This window comes from Myotis yumanensis, unplaced genomic scaffold, assembly GCF_028538775.1.
Source record: "Myotis yumanensis isolate MYYU_CA2020_CCGP unplaced genomic scaffold, mMyoYum1.0.hap1 SCAF_1, whole genome shotgun sequence".
NCBI classification, from domain to species: domain Eukaryota; kingdom Metazoa; phylum Chordata; class Mammalia; order Chiroptera; family Vespertilionidae; genus Myotis; species Myotis yumanensis.
In genome coordinates this window covers 75,906,610-75,934,412 of record NW_027223752.1, presented here as the reverse complement: position 1 = coordinate 75,934,412, position 27,803 = coordinate 75,906,610, and positions in this window count along the sequence as shown.

Genomic DNA, 27,803 nt, shown 5'->3' with positions numbered 1-27,803 from the left:
ACCTTCTGGAAAATATAAAACTATGAAGACAGTAAAAAGATCAGTCGTTGCCAGGGATTAATGAGAAAGGAGGAAGGAAGATGTTTAGGACAGTGAAGATATTTTGAATGTTACAATGGTGATACATGCTGTTATGTAATTGGATCCCCAATCCCACAATTCACGAAAGCAGCTCTGGGTGTCACACATAGGACACTTTACACTGGAAAAATAATGCAAAATTTCCATAACTTCTAAGGTTAGCTATTAGTATCAATTTAAAAGAGGGGTATTAGAGCTCAAAAATTATGGCTTTGAAGTTTTACAGTTAAAGGTAAAGTATATGAGCTATCAAAGAGGACAAAACTGAAGAAATAATTAAGCTGGCCTGAATTTCTTCTTAGTATTTCTTACAAGGATAAAGAGTAGAGAACAACAAGAAAGATATTCTACAATTTTAGCTCCTTGAAGATTTACTGAATGGTTGGGGAAAGGGTGAACCTAAAAATAGGAAAAAATGACATGTCTCAATAGGAGACAGAGTGAACAACCTCAGCTAAATGTTACTGTAATCATTTCTTACTGGAAAGGTAAAACAGATAGGCTTGCTGAAGTAAGCAATAAACACCCTCAAATGGAATTATGAATAAAAATCTGAGTAGGAGTGCCTATTCTTATGGCATGTATCTATTAGAGAATGCCAGAGATAAAGCGAAACTGATCAGAACCATAGCCTCGAAGAATGATCACTTAGGGTTTGCTGCACACATACATTGTGGAAATAGAATGCTTCTTGGATTTTATTGGTTCAGTCCATCCAGGATCATAAGTATGTAATCAGGTATGTTACAGGATATTACATTTAAAAATTGCATTCTTATTTTGTTTGCCTAATCTCTTATTGCCCTCCAAATCAGTTATTTGTACACTAGACTTGGGCAATATACAACCTCATGTTTTCTTCTTGGATTCTATAAACAGTGTAACAAAGGAAACAATTTGGCATCATCAAATAAATATGAACTAAGCATTTCAGAGTAAAGAGTTTTGTTCAATGCTGTACAGATTAGCTAACACAATCCTTCCCTGGAGGCAGCATGTATTTAAGAGCAAGAGCATATCCAAATTGAAAATAAGGTCTATTAGAGTACACTGCTAAAGCAATTATCACAATAATTCAGGGATAAATCCCACTTTCACCCAAGCCTCAACAGTGTGCTCAACTACTAAGATATTCTTAACCCAAATCAGGTGCATTATCATCCCAGTTCTCCATTTTACCTCAATAGAGTGGACAAAAGTATATGCAGATTTAAAATATATATATATATATATATATATATATAAAGTATAATCCTTATTATATAATGAGGGTAACTTGAACTTGATTACAAGATACAGTAAAAGAGAAAAAAAGTCATAAACCCTGTGTTCACTTACATTGTATTTTATGATAATACTAGGGGCCCGGTGCATGAATTCATACACCTTGAAAGGAACTGTGGGTTGTGAGGCTGCAGTGGGCACAGGGGCAGGTCTTGGCCCATCCTCCACACCCCCGCCTGGCCCCTCCCCCATGGTCCTCCATCCCCTGCTTGCTGGCAGCCCTGCTCCTGCCACCACCTGACAGCACCAGCTCCACGTGCACCTGCTGACAACGCGGAACGATTGGGGCTGGCGCCAGCAGAGGGTACAAGTGGCTGCTGATGCCCTGATCGCCCCTCAGGAGCAGGGGGAGGGGAGAAGCCCTCAGGGGCAATCAGGGCAGGCAGCCACCACTTGCACCCACTGATGGCGCCAAGCGATCAGAAACTGGCACCAGGCACCGGCAGCAGGTGCGAGTGGGGCCGGTGCTGGCAGTAGGTGCAAGCTCCTGGTGGGACTGTGGCTCACAGGAGCAAAGAATTTTCAGTAAACACCAGAGGCTCGCCCCAATGACAGAGACCGGCGCCCTGCCTTGTTCTGGTGCCCCTGCTCACCTGCTCAACCATCCTGCCGCAGCCGATGCCCACCATGTGTCGTGCTCTGCCACCTGCTGCTGATGCCCAACATGTTCCACACATGCCCCCTGGTGGTCAGTGCACATCATAGCGACCAGTTGTTTGGTTGTTCGGTTGTTCTGCTGTTCAGTCTATTTGCATATTAGGGTTTTAGATAGATAGATGATAGATAGATAGATAGATAGATAGATAGATAGATAGATAGATAGATAAATAGAGAGATAACTTTCATTTTCCTAGTGAAAAAACTCCCCATATTGAACAAGTATGTTGAAGGTGACTATACTAGGGACTGAGATTTAGACATTAGATATATATTTTTTTTTTAAAAAAGGAAAATTAGTTTTTAATCTTGACAAATGTATCAGTTAAGAATTGCATTCAGCAAAGGGAGTGTGGCGACTTCTGAAGTCACCAGGGACTCAGGCTTCTTTAATCTTTTCCCTTCACTATTCTCAGTCCTCAAGGTCACACTCTAGCAAGACCACCCTTTTCCCCATTTAAGGAACTTTCCTCTCTGCCCCATACAGCAACTACAACTTACACCTCATTGGAGATAAATTAGAAATATGGCCACATATAGCTCCAAGAAAACCTGAGAATCTTTTTATTAAAAAGAGGATACACATTGAGTAGGCAATAAAAAGTCTCTGAAATAACTAACAAAAACATAATTAAGACAATGTGATGAGTATGTTAGTGCTGGCTTTTCAAATTTCTTCTTGGTCTTTTAAAAAATATCTCAAATATTCTGTCTATGTTTTTATCTTTACATACAGGTTGAAGATTTATTTGAATTTCTTCATTTTCATAGCAGGAAAATGCTACATGAATTTGAAGTAAGTGTAAAACTTTACTTATTGATATTCAATTATCAAAATGTCTCTTTTAAAAAAACCCTTTTCTTTTTTTAGCCAGTTTCATGAACCTGACATATAACTTCTGAGATGTTCTCATTCCATTTTATTTTAAATATATAACTTCCAGTAATATGGATTAATCAAGCAGGCAAGAAATAATCAAGTAAAAGAGGAAACCTCATTGCCCAGTTGGTGTGGCTCAGTGGTTGAGCATAGACCTATGAACCAGAAGGTCATGGTTTGATTCCTGTTCAGGGCAGATGCCCAGGTTGCAGGCTTGATTCCCTGTAGGGATCTTGCAGGAGTCAGCCAATCAAGGATTGATGTTTCTCTCATCATTAATGTTTCTATCTCTCTCTCTCCCTCTCCCTTCCTCTCTGAAAAAAAAAAAAAAAATATATATATATATATAGAGAGAGAGAGAGAGAGAGAGAGAGGAAACCTCATTAATCGCACTACTATTTTGTTTCTCTGTCCTCTTGGATTATATCCTGGACTCAGATATGGAAAATCAATGCCTTCTGGCACCCCTTTTAGAATGTTGGCTTGCTCTTGCTGAGGAAATTTGCATGCGCAATTGTGGTGGGAAGTTAGTTTCTTACTAGTGTCCTGGTGCATGGATTTGTGCATATTGAAAGGAAATTAATTAGAAGAAATATTTTAATATTTCTATTCGTGTCTTGCTAATAAAAAGAAAATAGGATTCTACCAAGTCTCCTATCTACCTACTCCAGGACTTCTGTGAGGATCAAATGAGATGAATTAAGGAAAAATGCTTCACAAACATTTGAATAAACTGTAAAATGTTTCCACCTGGCTATAAAGCAAGTCGGGTTCCTAGGCCAAAGAAACTCCAAGGATTCTAGTCGCTAGGAAGAGAAAGCCAGGTGTTGCTATGTGACATCATTACCAGGTACCCACAGCCACCGTTTCCAGGCTGGGTTGGGCTGTGGGCTGCAATTTGCGCCATGGGGTCTTGGCAGCATTGGCTGCGATTTAGTGGGGTGTCACTCTGGGGTGGTGGCAGGGCCTGTGTCCCACTTGGGGGAAGCCAAGTGTTGGTTTGTCGGCGCCAGGTCCATAGTGCGGTTTATTTCTAAATGGCCTATCGCTAGGGAGAGGAAGCTGGACATTGCTACGTGATATCATTACCCAGAGCCCACAGCGACTGTTTCTGAGCTGAGCTGGGCTGTGGGCTGCATTTTGAGCCATGGGGTCTTGGTACTGTTGGCTGCTCTTTGGTAGGCTGTTGCTCCAGGGTGGTGGCAGGGCCTGTGTCCTGAGTGTTGGTTTGTTGGCCCCAGGTTCATGGTGCCATTTATTTTTAAATGGCCAGTGCATGTCATGGCAGCTCCTGTGTTGATTGTCTGCCCCCTGGTGGTCAGTGAGCATCATAGCTACTGGTCAGACACAGCCTTTTATATATAGAGATATTGTCACTGCACTTAACTAAAAGAGAGTGACTATTTAAGTTAAGTTTATGGAAAACAAGACCATAATGATTTAGACATGAACACTAGTCTTGTGGGTGTCTAATTAAACTAGGAGGCCATTAGACTGAGGTGGTTCTAAGACCATAGCAGCCCACTTCAGCAAACCAAAACGTAAGCCTGCAAATGCCTAAAGGTGAAGAAACCAAAACCCAACGACAGCTGATCACAAACAGCCTACTAGACTTTCCAAATGAGTCAAATGCTTTGGCCAACCCAATGATTTCCTTGCTTTGCTCTGCTTCCTCTCTATAAAAGTCTTTCCTCTAGCTCCTGTCCTTGGACCACTCCTATCCACTTCCAGTTTGAAGCTGACTGATTTGAATCAATTTTTGCTCAAATAAACTCTTAAAATTTTTAATATGCTTTAGTTTACTTTTAACACAGGTAAAAATCAACTTCAATCATTCATATTAACTACAGCATGAGTTAATGTGGCATTTTTTAGAAGAATGACTACAACCAAATATTTATTTTTTTAAAATATTTTTTTTTTTTGAGAGATAGGGAGAGAGAGAAAAACAGCTATGTGAGAGCAGAAGATATGGGCTGCCTCCTGCACACCCCCAACTGGCGATCAAGCCTGAAATTCCAGCATGTGCCCCGACTAGGAATCCAACCTGCAACCTTTTGGTGCATGGGACAACACCCAACCAACTGAGCCACAGTGGCCAGGCCAAATCTTTATTTTTATGAATGTATAAATGTGATCCAAGTGTGACCACCACTAGTTTTTCAAAAAGAAATGTTCTATAAATAAGCAAACTACACCTGTTCACTGTTGTATGGACTTGTTAGCTATCTCACTGGGCTTAATTACAGACCACTCACAATAATACATTTTTAGTATTACTAAAGTGTAACATGATATTAAGCTATTTTAGCTTTTGCACATACATGTTGCACTTATGGCTGAAAATGCAAAAGCATAAAATGTTTCAAGAATTTGCATGTCATTCTTGCACAAGGGTCCTATTAATCTCTGGAATGGTCCAATGTAGTACATGTACTGCCAAAATGAGCAATATGTGGCACTTTTAATAAAAGCAAATTTCAAAATACTTTGAAACAATGTTATATTTTTATTTTGAGTGTGCACTGTGATAAAAGTTTTCTGTCTCGAGCACATTTTGAATATTTTCCTCTCTTCTCATTACATAAACATTCAATTATCTGGAAAATGTTGACTAATTAAATTGCTGGGGAGTATGTTTCTGCTTCTCCACCCCTGATCTCTGATCAACATTGCATATCAAGGGCCTCTAGCTGGCATTTCTGAGACACAGATATGAAGTAACTATATTGAAACTTACTCCTTTAAGAGACAAAGATGCAGTATTCTATCCTTATTGGGCAAAATTTCTGTCCATATTTGGCTAACAGGGATTCATTTGCTCCAAATCCAAAAGATCCCTGAACTCATTTTGGATATAAAAGCAAATTATAATAGTTTTAAGATAATGGAATTCTGAGTTATGGTAAGCTAATGTGCTTAGTTTTTACTGCATCTCGGAATTCATACAATCTGGTTTAAGATTCAAACTTGTGGACAAACATCTTGTGGTTGACCAGTAGGCTTTTTAGCTGATGAATGACTGACTGATTTAAAAAATCAGTTCTTAAAGCTTCCAGAGAACAGCATGCTGATATCCCTGAGCTTTTAGCTCTTAGATTTTTCACATAGTTTTTACAAGAGAAACACCTCCAGTGTACCAAAGCTTTGTGTAATGACATCTTTCAGAGCAGCCTGAAATATATAACTCTTCCCCACCTGAATTCAGTTGTGGGCTAGAGCACATTTAATTTCAAGCCAATAGATTCGCTGCACATCAGCACAAGAGATTAAAGACAAGTCTAGTTTTGTTGCCTTAAATGTACTATTATTGTTATCAATTCATGCAGCCTTGCAATAAGTTTTCAATAAATCTAAGATTAACTATTATTTTCTTGCCTATAAATAAAATATAATCATCTTAAAAATCAATGAAGGTAAAACCATCATATCCATTAACCTGGCTCAGTATCCCTCCAGGCCCTTGCTATGAAACACAGCTTGGTGGATCTTTCATTTTATTGAGCTATATCTCTTTGTATGGCAACCAGCAGGCAAAAGAAAAAAAATTAAATCTAAAAATCAAAGACTACATTTTTTTATTCTGAAAAACCACTGAGGCAGAGGCTAAATATTCTTTTCTGCCTGGGGTTAATATTTTTTCCACTCTAATTTGCAATCAGATGCAATAAAAGAAAAAAAAAGACATTACCTCAACTAGCTAGTGGCTTTATTACCATCTCCACTGCCAGTCTCCACTTTTATTACTTCCAAATCCTTTGTTTTTAAAGTCACCTGCACAACCCTGCAATGTTATAAGCACCTTTAGTTGTCTTCACCGACTGTCATTTCGTACCATCTGCTGTTACAATCTCAAAAGCAGTAATGCATGGGGGTCAAGGCCACTTTCTCTCAGGAAACTAGAAAACAACAGCCAAATCATTTAGTGTTTTCTTGTGTGTGTTTTTTCTTTTCCTGTCAGCTTTACTGCACCCAAGAGTGGACGTTTTCCTTGCCTTTCAGTTGTGAATGTTCCTCAAAAGACATGAACTTCACAATAAGGTAACCATACAAAAACAAGGTTTTATAGACAACCCATTATCAACTGGCAGAAAGGGGTGATTAGTCATCTGCTTCACTTGAAATAGATCCAAAAAATTCAAGCCAATACTGCAAAGAGAGGAATACATTTAGCTCAGCATTCCAGAACTAGAGCAACCCTGCCTCAATGTGAGGGGCATGAGCAGCAGATTTTGGAAAGGCTGTAAGTAATCTCAAAAGCCAAGCAGGGAGCCCTGGCCAGTTTGGCTCAGTGAATAGAGCGTTGGCCTGTGGACTAAAGGGTCCTGTGTTCAATTCTGGTCAAGGGCACCTACCTTGATTGCAGGCTCCTCCCAGGCCCAGGCCCTGGTCAGGGCTCATGAAGGAGGGCTTTCTCTCTCTCTTACACTCTCCTTAAAAATCAATGGAAAAATATCCTCAGGTGAGGATTAACAAAAAAAAAGCCAAGCAGAGAGGAGGTAACCAGCTCTGGCACCAAGACAGTATTTTCCCCACCCCCATGCCCCCCTCCAATCTGGATGATCAACCCTTTTGACCTCTCTTTGAACTAGAGCCAGAAAGAACCACCTTTTGTTTCTATTTTTGTTGGCTACTAAAAATGGTCGGTTCCATTAACTAAGTCAACCTTTTAGAACAGATAGGTTCTTTAAAGTCATAACTTTTTGTTAAAAGGAAAGGGGTGGTTATCAGTATAGTCTTCTCTCTTCATTTTCTGTGAATCATTACAAATTCACATAAACTTTTTCAACCTATAAGAGGCCTAGTCTACCCTCAAGGCAGTTCACATGCAAGTCCATGTTTTCGCTCATAAATAAAATATAATCATCTTAAAAATCAATATGAGAAAACAATGAGAACCATTAACCTATCTCAAAATCCCTTCAGCCACTTGTAGGAACCACACGGTGCTGCCTTTCATTGTATTGAGCTGTGTAATTCTTTGTAAGGCAACTGGCCAGGGAAAAAAAATCAAAGACTCGGGTGTTGTGTTCTGGAAATCAGAGAGAAGTGGGAATGTGGGAATAGATTTTGACCCTTTATTATTATGTTTTTAAAAAAATAGACTTTGGAAACCCAGAAAACAATGGTTTTGAGCTGCCGGTAAGAGATTTGCTTGGTTTGGTTTCTTCCTTACTCATGAGCAATTTATAAGCCTGGGCATCAATTTTGAAAATTGTCAGAAACTTTTCTTTTAGATTAAAAAAAGAAGAAGAAGAAGAGGTGGTAAAGATTGATTTTAAAAGTGGAAGTTTGCATCAAATGTAATGAAAGACAAGACTAATTTGGGCTCAGAACTGTAATATGATGAGCTGAAATGCAAATGCTCATGCGCACCTGGTCACTCTCACTGCTTTATTGTCACTTATTAATTCTCTCCTGCCCTGTTGGAATTCCTTTGTAAAATTCAATAATAAGAAAAAATATGACTGTAACTGGACTTTAAGTCAGCATCTAACTTCACCAATATATAAGCCAATGTATAATGTCTTATAATACAGTCTAATATACAGGGTATTCCAAAAATATATCCACACTTCAACAGCTGATAGCTCAATTTTGTAAGTGAAATTCATTTTAATAAACACTGCCTTTATTATTATTATTCAAAGTGTGTGTATATATTTTTTGGGACATCCTATATCTCATTGATACACTCTTTAAGAAAATACCCAACTTTCCTACAATCTTCTATCTCTTTAAAAAAATGAAATACCTTTTCAATTATCACAAAGAAAAATTGTGATATCACTAATTTTCTAGTAGTCAATCTAACAAGCCATGAACATGTTAAAATTATAAATAAAGACATCATTTTCATATCCACATAAGAACCATCAACTGTTCGTAGGATGAGAAAAAAAGTAACTTGGTATTTGATCATTATAAAAATTGAGTAAAGAGCCAATTTCTGGTAGAACTTTAAGAAAATAATTTCATATTTTTAATGTTTGTGTAAAACAAAATTTAAACTATTATTTTGCTCAATATCTCTAAAACCCAACTTAAGAGCTCAGCATTTGGAGAAAGAAAACTATGTGTGGTTTTCTCAGCAAGAATTCATTAAGGAAGTAACAGAATCTAAAATGTAAGTGCTATTTTCCATAACTAAACACATAAATATCAGTCTTCTTTTATTAATTCTAATTTTAAAGTTTTAAATTGCATTTCATGCCAGATAATTTAAAGTATTAAACAAAAGAAATTAGAAGAGACATTATTCCTTACCAGCACCTATGTCCCGGTATTCAATCCTCTTGCATTTATTAGGATGGTTGGTTTTATTTCTTTAATCTGATTTAACTTTAGTATTTATTATAACTTATTATCATTTCTTCTGTTCCCTTTGCTTAAGTTTTGCTGGTTTATCTAAATTTCCCTTCATTCTCTTCCTTTCCTTCTCTCCCCAGATAATTTGTAAATAAAATTGTGTTTATTAGTTTCACTAGTGATTGTAGTTCCATCCCTAATAACGATAACTTAAAATATATGTTCAATTAAAATGTCAACATTAAATAATAATTACGCCTCCCACCAATAGTTGTGCCTGATGACTGCTTCCTCTTCTCTTCTCTCTGCCAATCAAACAGTTAACATGCCAGTTAACATTTCTGGGGTTTATATAATGAAATCTATGTCCAGTTGTGGTTAAGGTGTACTTCTAATAATGGCAGTGTGTGAATAGTTCATGCTAGACCAGAGAATTCCTAAATTTTAGCAGACTGAAAAATAAGCATCGCATTTTCATGGGCTTAAATCATCAATAGAGAAAAATTAAGTAATCAGAACCGGTTGGTTTTAATTATGTTTCCAAGAACTGCCTCTTCCGAAATTCATAGTAGTTCATAATAAGAAAGTTAGAGATTTGCATTAATTATTCAATAAGTCTAGAACAGTTAGATTTTATACAACGCAGTTACCTGTATGCTTTTAGTCGCAGCACATTCTGGAAAATCCACAACCGCACTTCCTAGTTAAGCATATAGACTGGTTAAGCGGAGGCTGGTCGTCATATTTCCCTCAGGTGCTTGATAGTATCTTAAAGCTATGTGATCACTTCCCCTCTCATTCTGCAAGGTTCTACTACAGTTTACCTCTCCAGAAAAGACGTTGTCCCCTAAAACTTGCTCTCTCTACTTTTTCTTCAAAACTTCAGCATCCTTATGTTCCCCAAAATCCACACCTATTGTCTAAGTTAACAGGTTCGGTAATGTCAAAATTCAAACATGACTCTGGGTTCCTAAATGTGAAAATTAAAATATCTATGACTTATGTGACACATTCTATTGACAACACCTGCAATTTGAGCAACTATATTATTTTATAGCATTGTCAAGACTTATTCTTCATTAACTAAAATTCTAAAGAACTTTTTTTAAAAAACATATGTTAATAACAGTGAAAAAAGAAAAAATTATAAACTTTAAATAATTACTCAAAATTTGACTTGGGAAAATTTAAAATAATAAGAACTTTGGATAAACTCTCACTTCTAAGCATGTTGGTAAGCAGTCTTTTACTCATTTAGATATCCAGTGGACTACAAAATCCTAAACTGCAGATTTGCCAGAAATTTATCATTATTTAATATTTGCTTATTATTTATCATTAATTTCAGAGATCTACCCAAACTTACTTTACCTTACAGCCCAGTTACAGAGTGAAGGCTTAAGCCTTGCCTCGTCGGCTGACAAGGTCATGACAGTAGCATCTATTTCTCTCTAGTCCCCAATCTCTATGCTGACCTTTTAACTAGCCCTTCCATACTAGAATCCAGGTTCTGGTGTTGCTATGATATTATCTCCCTATAGGTGGAAATCTGAGGAAGATTTTAGCATTCCTAATCTATTTTACTGCATGCAGTCATTCTGGGTTCAAATCCTAGCTCTGCAGTTTGCCAGCTGTATGGCATGGGGCAAGCCACTTAATATCTCTGAGTTTCAATTTTCTCATCTCCATCTTGAAGATAATAATCGCTCTCATAGATTGCTGTGAGAAATAAGTATGTGAATCATTTAGGACACTGCCTGTCAACAAACTTCATATACAATTTGTCAGCGAATGCAATGTCTAGAGATCACTGGCTCTCAATGCTGAGTGCATATTCAAAGCACCCAGGGAGCTATTTCAAAACACTGATTTCTGCTTGAGCCCCTACACAGGCCAATGAAATTAGAATATTTGGGAGTGGGGCCCAGTCTTTGATATTTGGTAGGATTCTAAAGCCAGAGCATCCTCTAAAGTAGTAAGAACAATATTACTTATTGAGAGCCTACTGTGTGTCACACTCTTCCTTAATCACTTTATTCCCAGGAAATGGGATGATGCTCTACCAATGGTTCTCAACCTTCCTAATGCCGCGACCCTTTAATACAGTTCCTCGTGTTTTGGTGACCCCCAACCATAAAATTATTTTCATTGCTACTTCACAACTGTAATTTTGCTACTGTTATGAATCGTCATGTAAATATCTGATATGCAGGATGTATTTTCATTGTTACAAATTGAACATAATTAAAGCATAGTGATTAATCACAAAAACAATATGTAATTATATATGTGTTTTCCGATGGTCTTAGGCGACCCCTGTGAAAGGGTCGTTCGACCCCCAAAGGGGTCGCGACCCACAGGTTGAGAACCGTTGCTCTAGACCAGGGGTGGGCAAACTTTTTTACTCTAGGGCCACAATGGGTTCTTAAACTGGACCGGAGGGCCAGAACAAAAGCATGGATGGAGTGTTTGTGTGAACTAATATAAATTCAAAGTAAACATCATTACATAAAAGGGTACAGTCTTTTTTTTTTTTTAGTTTTATTCATTTCAAACGGGCCCGATCTGGCCGGTGGGCCGTAGTTTGCCCACGGCTGCTCTAGACTAATCATAAAAGGGACTTTCTTCATGAAGAAGCCCAATCAGGAATAAGCAGATGATGTGCATTTTCACACGAAGTTCTTTTTGAACTTGTTCTTCTAAAGGTTGGAGTCAGGAGCTTCAGAGGGGAAAATAAAACCCACAAACCACCTTTTATATGTGGGCCTGAGAGTCCAGCCCCCCTTTGTGAAGTTTTCCCAGTCAGGGCTGTCCCTGGCTGAGCTGCAGGTTTGGAGGAGAGAGGAAGAACTGTTCACTGAATGAAGGATAAGCAGCCTGTTCTTTAATTTCCTTTGCAAACTGCCCATCCTTGTCCCTTTTTGATATTAGATGTATTTATAACATAAATTATATACATTACATATTATTGGTACCACAAAACATATTTAAAAGCCCAACATAATTATCCCCTATTAATAGTCCTTGCATAGGTATCAGTGTGGATGCTTTAGGAAGGAATATTCATTTTAAAAGTAATTTAAAACACAACTAAAAAATAATTTTTTGCAAAAAATTAACATGTGCTGTGATATAGTAGAAAATTTATTCTAATGTCTATGATACATTATAAGTGAAAAGGCAAGACATAAAACACTATGAACATTATGATCCCATTTCTGCAAAATATATTATTTTCTATTAATATTGTATACAGATATAGTCATGTATATTCATACCAAAATATTATCAGCCAGGCATAAATGTTATAACTATACCATTAACATCAATTTTAGTCTCTTGTGCATAAAGTAATAATTCAAGAATAATTTTAAGTTCTCTAAATAAAGTGAGATGCTGAAATGACGTCTTCATGACATAAAAAGTCTAAAAATAAGGCTATCATAATTTTCCCAAAAGACTCCCAGACAAAAATGTTTATGTTATTTTGAAAGCTTCTTTATTTGCATAAAAGCATGCTAGGTCACATTTCTATATTTTATTCAACTTCTACTAAAATATGTATATACTCCAGATGTTCCTTGATTTCAGAAAGCATTTTTTCTTAAATCTGTATTATTTACATTACAAGAGTTTCTTCTTTTTAATAAAAGAATCAAAGCAGCGTTCCTTTAAAGTTGCAATTCCCCTGAGAATATGTAATTTTATTAAGATTACTAGAGGCATGATGCACGAAATTTGTGCAAGAGTAGGCCTTCCTTTCCCCGGCTGCCGGCACCAGCTTCCCTCTGGAACCCCAGACCCGGGCTTCCCTCATAGCCTTGGCTTCTTCTGGAAGGTCGTCCGGAAGGACATGTGGTCTAATTAGCATATTATGCTTTCATTATTATAGATATGTTTCAACTCCTCGGAGGTACCCATAATATGAAATATATTAGGTATCACATTACTTGCTTGTGAAATATGGTGACTAGACATATGTTTAATAAGTTAGGAGGAGAGCACTCCCCCAATGCTCAGAGTGACAATGTACCTAGGCTTTTTCTACTGACCAAGAAAAAAGAATGATATTCCAAGCACTGCTTCCTCTCACTCCTCAGTCTCAAAAGTTGTCACTTCTTAGCCACAATTTTTAGATGAAAACTTTAATTGTGGATCCGATATCTGAAAGTCTCCTTCCTAATGAATTAATGTAGTTTTAATTTATTCAAACTTTTTTTAAACCAAATATGGAAAATGTTAAAATGGCAAATTCTGAGGCGATATGATTTTAGCAAGCAGAGGAGTAAAAATATAGAAACATAAAGGTGGCAGGAGAGTGGGAACAATTAATGAAGTTCAGGATATGTTAAAACATGTTAATTTCCATGTTTCTCTAGGACATTCAGATGACTGCATAGTAGATGGTAGATTATAGACCTAGAGCTCAGACATTAAAATGATAAAGAGAAAAGCACAGGCACAAAATGGCATCACTAACAGCCTATGATACCAAACTAGATTGAATACCTCTCCTAATTTCAGTTTCAATCTCTCCCAGAAATGTAATTGTAATCAACCAGTCTGTGATTTTCTGACCAAGCACAGGTACGGTAAGGTGATCTCTCAAATTTACTCTCTCTATCTCCTCCCACAGAAAGAAGAGGCAAATCTGCATGAAAAAAAACTTGGCCATTCTTTTATCACCCTCCCCTCCCCGAAAGATGTCCTGCTCTAAAAATAATCCTTTCTTTTCTTTATTAATACCTCCCTTGCCCCACCTTTCTTCCCATAAAAACCTTCCATTCTGAGAAAGCCCTGGGTATGTCCTTGTAGTTACTAGACGGAATGCTGCCAAATTTATGAATTGCTTAATAAAGCCATTTAATCTTCACATTTACTCAGTTGAATTCTTTTGAACAAAATGTATGGAAGTTATAGTAAATAAGTGTGAGATAAATAGATAAATATGAGGTAATAAAAGTATATATTGGCCTCTGACCCCAGTTTCTTCTGAAACCCTTATCATTTCCTGGGTGATAGGAGGCTTTTATTTTAATGAGACAATCCTGGATGGACTCCTGGATGGTTCACAGACAAGGAATGATCACTGGAAAGACCAAGCCATGATTAGCAGCTGAGAAATTTCAGCCCTGCTCCCAATTCTCCTGAGAAGGGAGAGGGGCTGGAAGTGGCATTAATGATGGGTCATGCGTAGGTGATGAAGCCTTCATAAAAACCCCATAGTGTGGAGATTAGAGAGCTTCTAGGTGGAGAACACATCCACATAGCAGGAGGGTGACATACCACAACTCCACATGGACTGAAGTTTCTGTGCTTGGGACCCTCCCAGACCTTGTCCTGTGTCTCTATCTCCTCATCTGACTCTTTGTTTGTATCCTTTAATAAACTGGCAAGTGTCAGTAAGGATATTCCTGAGTTCTGTGAGCCACTCTAGCAAATGAATTAAACCTGAAGAGGGAGTAAGAGGAACCTCTGATTTATAGCAAATTGGGCAGAAGCACAGGTGGCAACCTGGACATGTGATTGGCATCTGAAGGGTGGGTAGGGTGCAGTCTTGTAGGACTGAGTCCTTAACCTGTGAGATCTGAGGCAGACAGTGTCAGAATTGAGTTGAATTGTAGGACACTCAGTCGGTGTTGCAGAGAATTGCTTGATGATGCAGGTAAAACCTCCACATTTGGTGACTAACAGTGTCACAAGTGAAGTGTGTGTGAGTGTGGTAGTATGTGAAAGTTAAAAAATGACACCCAGGAGGGACAGACTGCAATAAAATGCAAGATCTGATGTTTGGTTGTCTCTATGGAACTTCTGTACCTAAATTTCTAGCATAGATTTCTTGCTTAATCCTGACTCATATATCTAAATGTTTATAGTACAGCCTCCTTTTTAAAAAATTTCATAGCTACCTTAAACTCAACATGACCCCAGTGAACATCTAATTTCCCCCTTCACCCCCTGCTCTCTTCCTGTCTGTAATATATAAGATCATGACAATAAAGCATATTCTCTGAAAAGGCCAATGGGTCGAGGACGAGCATATGTGGAAGACTGTGTTTAAGAGCAGACAGAAGACATTCTCATGAGAAACCAAGCAAGGACAACATGAAGGATTGCCAGTGTCTCAGAAAAGTTTAGTGGAAGCCAAGAAAATAGAGTTACACAGAGGAACTGGTCAGTAGTGTAAAATGCCACATAGGCGCTTGTACAGCAGAATCCAAAAAAGGTCAGCCACTTGCCCAGGAAAGAGACATTCAGTCATCAGAAGTCATGTTAGGCTGGAATTACATTCTAATATAAAAACTACAAGTACACCATATAACGGCAGGTTTAGCGTTTTAATAATTACTTTAACTGAAACAAGATTCGAGGGGATTTTTAAGTACAATTCACAGAGTGAAATCAGACCGCAGAATCTCTTTCTTCCAATACCCAACAAAATTAAATTACAGTTTAAAAGTGGCAGGGATCACCAGCAGCAACTGAACTTAAAAGGGTCTTAAAAAGAGAGGACACAACAACAACAAAATATTTCCAGTAGGGCTGGTGCCCTTCCCAATCCCACTTGAACATCTTAGTGGTAATATCAGAAAAGAAAAAAGTGAGTCAACAAAAACCTCACTAACAGCCCTAAGTGTTAGAAATACATACATAGAGCAAAGGCATACGGAGACAGCTCTGCAAAGTCTCAAGAAGACACACCTGCCCCAAATCTTCAGGTCTCCCACAGAAATAGCTACCAGGGCCTTGGTCTTGTGTCTTCTCTCCTTTGGTCTCTCTGGGCAGAATTCAACGTGGGACAGAAAGAGAAGGTGGTTGTAAACAAGCACTTATTCGCCCCCAGCTAAACAAGGATTTAGCAGAACTGAAGCCAAAACAGAAGATAAATAAGAATCTATGAGGGTGGATAAAGGTGGGGGGCCAGGTACCCTGGTTAGTGGAAATCCTCCCCAACCATGAAGTATTAAACAACAGGACCAAACCTATGGGCATTCATACATTTTCCTTCTTCAGACCTTTCAGGATGTTAAAATGGCAAGCTAAGAAGAGGAACTAAAATTCAGGATGAAATTTAGGCTCAGAGCTCAATGCCCAATCAGAACAACCTGAAACCCTAGAGCAGCGGTTCTCAACCTGTGGGTCACGACCCCTTTGGGGGTCGGCGACCCCTGTGAAAGGAAGACCATCGGAAAACACATATATAATTAAATATTGTTTTTGTTATTAATCACTATGCTTTAATTATGTTCAATTTGTAACAATGGAAATACATCTTGCATGTCATTCATTACGATTCATAACAGTAGCAAAATTACAGTTATGAAGTAGCAATGAAAATAATTTTATGGTTGGGGGGTCACCACAACATGAGGAACTGTATTAAAGGGTCACGGCATTAGGAAGGTTGAGAACCACTGCCCTAGAGGGTCCTGTCTTTCCTTCCTCACAGCCCATGAGAACAGATACACTCTAACAGTAGAGGCCCCGCCTAACTTCAGTTTTAACACACTCTACCCTGCAGCCAGATCATCACCCTCACCCTAATCTTAATTCTAGGTCAGCTTTAATTATCTCATTTGAAAACGGAAATCATTTTGGGAAACATTTATTCTACCAACTTTCTCCATGACATTGCCTAAGGATTAAGTAAAACAATTTAAATAAAAATGTGAAACTTGCAGTCAAGAGCTTTGATTAAAAAAATTGTTGTTCTTTTGTATTTGGCAAATGTGAGTGTATCCTTTTGTAAGCTAATGTTTTTGTGCGTGTGGACAGTTGATGTTTGTTTTGAGTTGTACACTTGAAACCGGTATGATTTTGTGAACCAGTGTCACCTCAATAAACTCAATTTTAAAGAAAGGAAATAACACACACACAGACGCTGATCTCTTATAAAGCCACAGCTCGCTGCTGCGCTGCCCTCCCACATTAACTTCCCGTCACCTCATAAAGGTCTTTAAAAATATTCCTAAAGCTCTGGTAGAATAATGTTCAAGGTGTATCTGTTTTCACTGAGATTCTCTGGCTTTAAACAAGTTTGTCTTTTATAATATTGTATTTGCAAATTGTTTTATTGATAAAGTTTACTTTGACACTGTGGGCATCATAGGATTTCAACAAAACCTCAGTTCTGACTTTGCAATGGTTTCAGTCCCTGTTAAATATAGTGAAATTATAATTTGTCCAGCTTCCCTAGAAACACTATTGCCCTTGGTGCTTTGGTAATTGGGTAGATATTTATTGTAACATCCCATCCTCTCCATGTAAACACTTGATATTAGTAGCTATTCATAACTGCAGCTTGGCATGTTCATGAAATTAAACCAAGTAATTAATTTAGTTTCAGGCATAAAACAAGGAAATATGCAGGGCCATTGCAGCCACATGCGCATGTGAGAACTCATAGAATTATTACAATAACAAAAACTGTGTAGCCCGCAGTAATAAAGTGATTTTTAAATTATTTTGTCAAAGAAATACGTTTAATTTATCATTAGTAGCCTTAAAGATACAAATTTTAATATTTTCCCCTTAAATTATCAAGCTACTTTCCATATATATTGACTATAATTATTCTGTTAGCAAAACCCAAACAAAACTACTACATATGAGAAGTATCATTTCTTATGTGTGAAAATCTCCTTATTCCACCCACCAGGGCAAGGCATCTAACAGTATACTATCATTCAAAGCAACCTGCTATGAAGAATGAATACCAGGGGAAGAGAACAATGCTGAATATGACCAAAGCTAAGGTGATAGAAAGGAGAAAAGGAAAATAAAAAGGTTTCCTGTCTCAGAATGTAACCTCATTTAGGCGTCTGACTTGGTATCCTGGTTAATCTGTCAGTAACAAGAGAATGTTATCTTTCGCAAAGCACTTCACAATATGGATGTGAAAAATCCTGTCTGGTGCGAATGGGGAATGAAGCATTCTAACAGTCTTTATGTAATCACTTTATATACCACACCTGAATTTCTAATTTTCAGGTGATTTCAATATAAAAAACAATTGTAACACTTGAACCACACTGGATATAATTTAATCTTTCACAGTTCCAAACTTTATTCAGAATCTTGCCATATCACTATTATCATGAATGATGCTGAAACTACATAAGAATTCCAGCTAAAGTGTGCATGTGGGTAGCAGAACATTTAATATATTTTAAAATTAAAAAGTCATCAAGGCTTTGGTTCTCTCTCTCTCTCTCTCTCTCTCTCTCTCTCTCTTCACCTCTCTCTCTCTTTCTCTCCCCTCAAAGAAAGTTAATATTTTCTCCTTGCTTTGCCAAACCTCAACTACCATTTGTTTGCTCATATAAGACCGAAATCCTCGAAGGCTGGCAATGTTGTTTCCATGCTAAAGGCCATAAAATTGTGTTGCCATATTGGATGGAGACATGGTGAACAGTGGCTAAGAGTTGTCCCAAGTCATTAACAGGACGCTGGTCCTCAACCTTCTGTCTTCACAGCTGTGTTTAACTTTCCTCTCTCATTTCTTCTGAACTAAAGCTGCCAGATGGGGAAGAAACATTCACCTTATATTTTCTTTAGACCTTGTCAATAATGAACATGAGATTTAGGAGAACCCACAGCTTAAAAATTGTTTACTTACCCCACCACCATTTACACACACACACACACACACGCGCGCGCGCGCACGATTAAATAAATACATAAATCCACATCAATGACAAACTTAGTAGTTTTTCTAGCTTCATAAACTATCCTAGAGGTCTAGAGTTTGGCATTTTAGTTTGGTTTCCAATGACAATCAAAGCTTTTTTTTTTTTTTTTGGAGTGTATTGTGGCTGTTGTTTTGTTTGTATGCTTCGTTTGGTTTGGTTTATTCAGTTAAAGACTCTTCATTGATAATTAAAAGCAAAATTCACAAACACCATTTCTCTTCCAACATTGTATTCTGGTCTATTAACCTGATTAGGTTATTAGGTTATGCCAAAAAAATATGTTCTATCTGTGTAATTCTATGGTTACACCTACCCAAAATCAAGAGCCAACATCCCATGGAAAATGTGGTGAGGGGCACTTCACAAACCAAAGCACGTTGGGATCTACCAGTTGGATCTAAGCTTGCTCAACTGATTTCCCATTTGTAAAGCACCACTAACTAGTCTCACTCTCTGAAGTTTGCCAAATTTCCAAAAGAAAGAGAAACAGAATCCCTACTATAACTGAAACTCATTCAAATGTCTCCCTCACTCCATCTTTCATCAATATCACCTCCAAATTTAGGGCACTTCACAGCCAGTGCTGCAGCCAACCACCTCAGTGATTAAGGTGACTACTGAAAAAGTAGGACTGGCTTTATCTTACAAAATGATTGGTAGGACATCACCAAGGAAATCATTCTAATTCCGTATCTACCTATAGATAATGGTTTTCAATTAACAAATTTATCAGAGGAAGAGGACTTGATATGAGAGTCCCTGACTAAAGTAATTTTTTTTTTTTTGCCTCATAGTTTAAGCATATCGTTTAACTTTTTCTGCTTCTGTTCCCAGGTTATAAAGTTGTTAGAAAAACTAGAGTTCTTCCCCATGGTATAGGAGACTATAAAATTATTTAAGATAACAAGCATGTATCTTTATAAAATATAACAGTAAATAAGTCGATCTAAATAATTTTCTACTTGAACTAATTTTTAAAGATAGGTTTTGAAGAATTCTAATTGAAGAATTTTATTCCTCCAGTCTTTTTCTATACTCAGGTGCATTTTTTTAATTACAGTTTTGCTACGGAAGTTCTGAATTACATGCATCTCTTTAGAATCTCAAGTACAAACCAGATTTTAGCATATTTCCATTTTATTATATTCTGCATTTTGGCCACAGCTTGTGAGTGGGTTGGGGTGGGGGAGGAGATTGGGGAAAGGAAAAGAATGAGGAGAGGTTTTGTAAGACATTAAAGGGATATCCAGAATGAATTAATTTTCTTATATAAATGTGTGTAAATAAATTGAAATGACACCATTTTACAGAATATAAAGTAAAACTTGATTTATTGAGAAAGAATGAGTGTAAACAATATAGAGTGTTATATAACATATCTGTTTCATGAGTATCTTACTACCCAGATATTGTGTTCCTAAGATTGTACCAGATAATAATCAGAAGCAGCTCTTGAATGGAAAAATGTCCTCTTTAGTTTTATTTAAAATGGGGGCATAATCTTCAGGCATCTTGTGACATTGTCAGATTACTCTGTATGACCATTTCTTAGGCTCTCCCTCTCTAACTGATCAGAGCCAGTGTCTTGAATGAGCAGAGTTGTCTGAAGCAAGTTCTCAATAGAACAAAGACACAAAAAGCTTTCCTGATTGGAAACCCCAATTCCAGCTTGTAGATAGGCTGCCTTACGTAGCTTATCTATTTGAATGGTGGTGTTCCCCTTAACTGCAAGGAAACAAATAAGGTTCATGCACAGGTTTAATTTGACATCAAGCTCCCACTTAATCCCTTGTGCTTTTTATGGCACATCTGCTCTGGGATTCTCTCACCTCTGTCTGCTGCTTCCTCCATAGTGAAGTCATACAACCGGGCTGTCACTGCTCACGGTTTTCCTCTTCAGTGTGTGTATCCCGTTTTCACTGATGACCTTATTCTTGCCCTGCTGGGTAACTGAAAATACATGTTCTTCATAATATATTTTAAGGGTGTGTCCCAAGAGTCTCTGAGTTTTCTTTCTGTTACATTTTTTCCTTTAAAAAAGCAAGAATGAAATAAAAACCCATCAAATGTCAATACACTTGCTGTTGCAGAGTTGTTAAGGTTTTACTCAATTTTTTCTACTTTTGTTCTTTTTTCACTGTGGCTCAAGATTCACAAAAGATACTAATGATGATTGATTCTTATCATTGTTTTGCTGGAAAAGCAGCAATGAATATCTAAATTCTGGGGTGTCATGTTGCTCAAATTTTACAAACTAAGAAGATTAGGAACAAAAGTCTTTTGAACACAACATTGGGTCTTGGTGGGGGTCTCTTGAGGTTGAGGCGAAGTCGAGTGGTATCATTCATGCTTAATATTGGAATTATCGAGCAATCACATGTGATTTCCCACTCTACCAAAGATTTTTTTCCATCTTCTTTCAAACTCCAATTCATTGTTCTTAATTCTTTTTTGAAAATCTCACTCTCATATATTCATTCATTTATCACACATTTATTTAATAAATATTCAGCACCTAGTGCCAGACACATGGAATTTTAAAGGGAAAAGAGAAGGTGGAAGAGAACACAAGATATAGACTTACAAGACCAAGTTCACTGAGGCACCAAGTTACCTGCCCATCCTCACACCACTCTACATCAGCCTGAGATGCATAACAGGAACAGATCTGCTTTCAGTACCTTGGAATATCTGACCGTGTAATGAAACAGGTTCTGTAAATGGCACAACAGGTAAGCACGCGGCCAGAGTGTCTGCGTTCAAATCTCAGTTTTGCCACTTTAAGCCATAGGACCTCAGAAGAGACCTTAACTCCATGACTGTTTCTTTGCCCATAAAATGAGAAAAATAGTAGCAATTCTCTCATAAGTGTTTATTAAATGAGTCAAAATTGTAAAGTACTTAGAATAGTGCCTGGCACAGAGTAACTGCTATATATGTGTTTATATAAATTTATATTTTATAAATAAATGAAGATAAATTATGTAAGTTTTAAAAATTAAATGAGTTACTACACATGTAAAATGCGTAGACCTGTGCCTCACATGCTAACTAAAGGCTAGCTATAGGTACTTATTGCTCAACAGCCCCCTTCTGGGAAGCCCAGGTCTTTTCTGCAGGAATTTCCCCACATACTCCACCCTATGAGACCTTCCCACCCAATCACAACTGACTCGACCAAAGAGAAAGCACCTAACCAAAGGCAGATGATCCACATGAGGAACTGGACCAGTCCAATGGTCCCTCTCAGGAATTCCAACTGAGGATATAAAAGAGAGTCAGTGAGTGGATAGTAAGAGCTGGGGTAAAAACTCACACTGAGAAACAGCAGGGACTGGGAAAGCAGCTGAGTGATAGTCACAGCACAACATGAGAAGGGATCTCTGGACCCCTGCGGATACCCAGCTACATAGCTGAATCCCAAGTCACCTGCCTATGTCTGAACTGTGATCCAGTCATCCATGCACCCAAGCATGCTGTGAGTTCTCTTTGTCCCCTACTACCAAGTGCCCTGAGCCATGGCCAAGTGGCAAGATTCCTCTTCTTCTTATATCCACTGATATTTTAACAATAGACCACCATAATACTAGTATATGGGTATTTTGCAACTTAATATGCCTCCTCACTGAATCATAAGGTACTATTGGGTAGAAAGGAAGATCAAAAGGAAACTTTCAACCCAGTCTGGACATCAGAATCACTTGTACTGAATTTTCAAATTCATTGCCTGGGCCCTAACATCCAGATGTTAATTTAATAGTCTGGAGCAGAGCTTAGGCATTAATGTATATCTAAAGCACCATTAAATGTTATTAATGTACACCTGAGGCTGAGAATTATTGAGACTATCCAAAGAATGGCATAGGCCAGGGCAAGGAAAAGGAGGAAACAAAAGTAAGATGATGACCAGTGCTTAAGAATAAAACTATTTTATGATCTCCTCACTAATAATGTGCTAATGGGTAACTTCCCATCCCATTGTAATGTAGGGTATAGAATAATCTTTCTAGAACATGTAATATTCTTTCAAAACCTTCATTGACTCCTAACTGGGCATAGAATAAAGGCCAAACCCTATAACCCAGAATTCAGACCCTCCATGAATCCAAAACACGCATTCAAAAGATGTATGGATTCTTATGTTCTTTGCTGCATTGTTTATAATAACCAAGATATGGAAGCAACCTAGGTGTCTAACAATGTGTGAATGGATAAACAAGATGAATATATATATATATATATATCCTATCTAATAAAAGACAAAAGGGTAATTAACAGTACCTCTGCTATGCTTCCCATGGCTAATCAGAGAGATAGGCAAATTAACTGCCAACAAAGATGGCTGCCAGCAGCCACACAGCTGAAGCGAGCAGGAGGTTTTCTTGCTCCAGTGATGGAGGAAGCCAAGGTTCCCCGCCTGCCCCGGCCTGCTCTAAGCTCCGAAAGCAACAGCTCCAAAAGCAACAAAGTTTCAATGATAGAAGCTAAACAAACCCCAGATACCTGCTTTCTGCCAGCCATGGCCTCAGAGCTGGGAGCGCCAGTGACAGCAACAGAGTTTTAATTATAGAAGGTAAATAAATCCCAGAATAAAATAAATAAATAAATAAAGGAGAGGCTGGGAGCTTCAGTCACAGGCCAGCCTGAAAACGGCCCTCAGCCCCTCACCCAGACTGGCCAGGCACCCCAGTGGGGACCCCCACCCTGAAGGGGGTATGACCAGCTGCAAACAGCCATCAGCCCCTCACCCAGGCTGGCCAGGCACCCCAGCGGGACCCCCACCCTGATCCGGGACACCCTTCAGGGCAAACCAGCTGGTCCCCACCCATGCACCAGGCCTCTATCCTATATAGTAAAAGGGTAATATGCAAACTGACCCTAACAGCAGAAAGACTGGGAATGACTGGTCACTATGACACACACTGACCACCAGGGGGCAGACGCTCAATGAAGGAGCTGCCCTCTGGTGGTCAGTGCGCTCCCACATGGGGGAGCTCTGCTCAGCCACAAGCCAGGCTGATGGCTGCCAGTACAGTGGTGGTGGTGAGAGCCTCTCCTGCCTCCTCAGCAGCACTAAGGATGTCTGACTGCAGCTTAAGTCTGCTCCTCGCTGGCAAGTGGACATCCCCCGAGGGCTGCCGGGATGCCAGAGGGATGTCTGATTGCCATCTTAGGCCCAATCCCTCGGGGAGCAGGTCTAAGCCAGCAGGTGGTCATCCTCCAAGGGGTCCCAGACTGCGAGAGGGCACAGGCCGGACTGAGGGACCCCCCACTCCCCAGTGCACAAATTTTTTGTGCACCGGGTCTCTAAAATATATATATATATATATATATATATATATATATATATATATATATATATATAATGAAATATTACTTGGCCATAAAAAATAATATAATCTTGTCATTTGTGACAACATGGGTAAGTGAAATAAGTCAGACAGTGAAAGACAAATAGCATATGATTTCTCTTATATGTGGAATCTGAAAAGTAAAATAAATGAACAGACAAAACAAAAACACACTCATACATACAGAAAATAAACTGATTATCACCAGATTGGAGGAGGGTTAAGAAGATGGGTGAAAAAGGTGAAAGGGATTAAAATGTACAAATTGCCAGTTATAAAATAGTCATGAAGATGTCAAAGTAGGGCATAAGGACGATAGTAAAAAATATTGTAATTATGTATGGTATTAGATGGGTACTAAACTTTTTGGGGTGACCACTTCATGAGGTATATAAATGTCTAATCACTATATTATACACCTGAAACTAATATAAAAGGTCAACTGTAATTGATGAATAAATTTAATTTTTTAAGTTTTTCATAATGCCCTAATCATAGCACTTTGCTTATAATGATGAGCAATGATAGCTACCATTTTTGAATACTCAGTATCTGCCAGGCATTGTGATAAGGGCTTTAGACACATCATCATAGGTCCTACCTCTGAGGAGACTGATGTTGAGAGAGATAAAAGAACTTCTCTGAGGTCATCCAGCTAATAAATGGCAGAACCAGGCCATTGATTACAGAGCTCATGTGCTTGACTCTTATGTAATAATTCTTCTCTATATGGTTATTATTTTGTTTGACTTTTTCAAAGGTTAATTATTAACATGCATTTCTCCTCTCTACACTAAAACTCTTTGGGTGTAGGAACATCTCAGGTCACATCTCACTACTATCACCACATAAATATCTATGGTGCTTTCAACCATTTGAAAATATCCAGGAAATTTATTAATGTGAGGTAGCCAAGGATGAGACCCAAATCTTTGAAGACAAAATGCTCAGAAGACATTCAAGTTAGTTTGTTTGATCTGTGTTTATCTTTATTTTTACTGTGCTCATGAAATTCATCTATAAGAAGATACTTCCTGAAGGCTTTTTGCTGATCAAGCTTTCTTTTATCATGCCTACCACATGAGGGTCAAATGGTCAAATGAGAAAAGGTGTGAAAATTCCCTTATTAAAATAGCTGACAAATTTGTATCACCTCTCCCCACCTCACCCACACACATTCCCTCAGCTTATCCTGCTCCAATGAAAGAATCATGGAAACTGTCCTGCTCAAGGGAATTCTTCACCTCAAAATTTTCATTTTATTTGTCAATACCGTATATGTTTTATGGAGTCTCCTACTACTTTATGCCTTCCATATTTTGGGTAAATAATACAAAGGTGAAAGGATTAGTAATCCCAATTTTCCAGACCATCATGAGTGAGTCATACTCACACTGCCGCCATGCTTGTGACAGGAATCACACCTGTGTCTGCACTCATGGTTCTTGAGGTTCTCATCACCATGTGACTCATTGGGACTGTTCAACCTCTCTTTACTCATCTTATTTGCATTATTTTTTATCTGGACTCCTTGATGGTTCCCCCCCCCCGCCCCCCCAGTCTGTCTGTCTTTCAGGTGGTTCTCATTGCAACCCATTTAAGAATATCAACATTGGTTGAGCAGCAGTGACTCCCTTCACCCAAACAGCTTGTGACAGTCCATGCACAGATTTTTATCTCTGTACGTAAAACTCCATCGATGCTGCAGACTCAGACACAAAACTTTAAAACCATATGCTTCTTATATTTGAGACTTTACACTTTGTGAATGGAAGAGAGATATGGCATCTTTCTTGTTCTTTCACTGACAAAGGTTCATTTATACAACCTAAAGTCATGAGAATGAGTCTTCATGATGTCTTATTTTCAAGTATTGTTATCAATTCTGTTCAATACATGCTCACATAAGATGAACACATAGTGAGTCAATATTGTCCAAGAATATACAATCTTTCACACTTGTCCATTTGCAATAACAACATTTTAGCTGACACTGTTAGGAGTCATTTAGGATGTGGCCCCTCTGTGGTTTTCCATGGTGATAAAAATAAGGATGGACCCATTATTTTTTTAACCCAATGTGCTACCAATAAGGTATTCAATTACATGATGCCAATTCTGATTGTCAGGTCTGCCTTACTCTAAACACTTTATGTTATGTTTACCATGATCACATTAGCTTCTATGTGTTAGTTTCTTCATGCAATTAATTAGCTAAACTGGACTATGCACATGCTAAGTGTCAGACCTCTGCAAAGCACGTGCCTCATAGAATCTGATTTGCTATTATTACTACTGGATACGATTATTAAACTCATTTAACAGGTGAAGGAATTGAACCTAAGGAGATTTAGTAAAGTTTTCAGAGCACCCAGCTGGGAATTGTGGGCTGGGATTTGAAATCAGGTGTGTCTGACTCCAAAACCAAAGCTTTGAACCCCATGAACCATTGACAGAGGTGTTGGCTCATCGGCAGTGCCTCGCAAGATGGGCATCGCACCGCAGTCAGGGTTCAGAGGGCATTACTGACTGGCTTTTCTTTGTGCACAGTCCATGTAATCATCACACTAACCACGCTGGCCATTTAGCAACTGCTGGAGCTGACCTCCCTGCTCCTCAGGCCTCCGGCGAAATTGGAGATAATCTGAGATCAGTGATGATGTCCTCCTCCATTTAAATTGCATTAAAAGGGGTTTTCTAGAACCTATTCTCTGTAGCTATCAGTTCACCGCCTTCCTTCAAATTATTTTAGCCAGAATCCTGTGGCTATGCAGTAAAAACTGCCCAGGTTTTAGCATCCTTAAAAATAAATTTCCGTGTCAATTCTTTCCCCTCTTTTTCCCCTACCCCACATAAAAAACCTTCCAAATTCCTAATTCTCCCAGTCAGAGGAATAGGGAATTGCATAACAATGTGTAATATATCTTTCGAAGTACCCTTTCAGGGGTCTCTGACATTATGTGGAGTGACTGTGTAAGAGCAAAGTCGAGTCTCTGGAACTTTTCTCTGCTACAGAGTGACAGGTAATTTAAGATTTTAAAAAACTTTTGCCCTAGATAATACTTGAAAATTCAACCTCCTATAAAAACTCTCTTTCTCCCCCTTAAATTGTTCTGGGGCTTCAGTTCCTAGTTTCCCAGCCTACATATGCTCTCATATATAATGTCGGTGGAAAATATTGATTTAAAGATCAGGTCAGCAATGGAATTGGGCTCTTTGCAAGTTACCTCGGTTTAACTACTGAAAACCACTGTAATTGCCTCTGAGACCCGAGTCACCGGAACTTTAATTCACTTGTGCTCTCAGGTGGAGGAACTTAACTGCGCACTCCAGGCTCCCACCCTCCTAAGTGCCTTTGGAAGGGAATGACAGACCAAGCAAACTGCCTCTTTGTGGGCATAAGGAGCAGCCCCAGTAAAATCTTAGCCACGGAATAACATTCTGGATAGTATCCATCTGTAAGACGGGCTATTTGCCATGGCTGTCTTGGGAATCATACATCCTAGGACAGTCATGAATTTTAAAAAGTACCCATTGACTTCTGACCTG